This window comes from Pezoporus flaviventris, unplaced genomic scaffold, assembly GCF_033815535.1.
Source record: "Pezoporus flaviventris isolate CSIRO_AGI_PZ_B2104156 unplaced genomic scaffold, CSIRO_AGI_Pfla_v1 ptg000045l, whole genome shotgun sequence".
Lineage (NCBI taxonomy): Eukaryota > Metazoa > Chordata > Aves > Psittaciformes > Psittacidae > Pezoporus > Pezoporus flaviventris.
Genome location: NW_026892593.1, coordinates 21,746,591 through 21,747,500, shown reverse-complemented (window position 1 = coordinate 21,747,500; position 910 = coordinate 21,746,591). Strand labels below are relative to the sequence as shown.

Genomic DNA, 910 nt, shown 5'->3' with positions numbered 1-910 from the left:
CAAACTGACAAGATATATGAAAAACAAGTTTTGCAAATTTATCCACAACTAGAGAGTACTGTGGGATCCTCAACATCTAAAAGTAGATATTTGTAAGCCATCAAATAGAATGCTTTGTTGACTATTAAATTATATATATACTGATAACTCTAATTGGCAAATTTCTTTCATTGTTATGCTTTACTCTTTTGAGTCCTTTATTAAGGTTGTCTCTATCTTGGAGTGTGAGCAGCCTTTAGTCAGGGTCATCATTTTTTTGTAAATGAAAACTGTAGGGTAAAGCCATACCATATGGAAAGCTGGCCAGCCTGCTTTTGCTGCAAGAATAGTTGGATGAATAGTGATGAAGTTACCCATCTCACATGTGATATTGAGGAGCTATACCTCACCCACATCTTAAGGTTATTCATCTAAAAGGATTTGAAGCAAGACCTCCCACCATTATTTAAATCACTTGGTATGAGGAAGTGAAGCCAGGTGTACTAGAGTCCTGTTGGGCACTGGGAACCTTTGGGGAAAGGCCATTGTCAGGTTTGTGGAGCAAGTTCCCTGCTTTTACTAAAAACAAATGTGGAGAATAGACTATTCTGCTTTTGGGTTGAATAAAACATTGCAACTGAACTAGTTTACAGTAAATTAAAAGATTCGGGGAAAAAAATGCGGATTTGGCTAGTAATTTGATTGACAGGTCTGGCTGCTTCAACTTCATAACAAAGAAAATAAACTTCACCTTGATACCTGTTTTCTCTCTCCATGTCCCTGCAAGCAAAGGACCATTTGTTTGGTTGGTTGGTTGTTTGCTTGGTTTTTGTCAGGCCTATTTTAAAGAACGAAGTTTTCAGAGGATGGAAATTGTAAGACTGAACAAAACAGTGAGTTTTTAACGCAAAACAACAACAACAAAGAAACC

The 910-nt window shown here is 37.0% G+C and overlaps 1 long non-coding RNA gene across 1 annotated transcript in view; it reads left to right on the top strand.

The window, feature by feature from the left end:
- The window catches only part of LOC133276373 (uncharacterized), a 6,166-nt gene extending 5,940 nt beyond the window's left edge, over window positions 1–226 (top strand). The window contains exon 2 of the long non-coding RNA XR_009745852.1: window positions 1–226. This exon is cut by the window's left edge and continues 46 nt beyond it. This is a non-coding gene — a long non-coding RNA (uncharacterized LOC133276373).
- The last annotated feature ends 684 nt before the right edge of the window (window positions 227–910 follow it).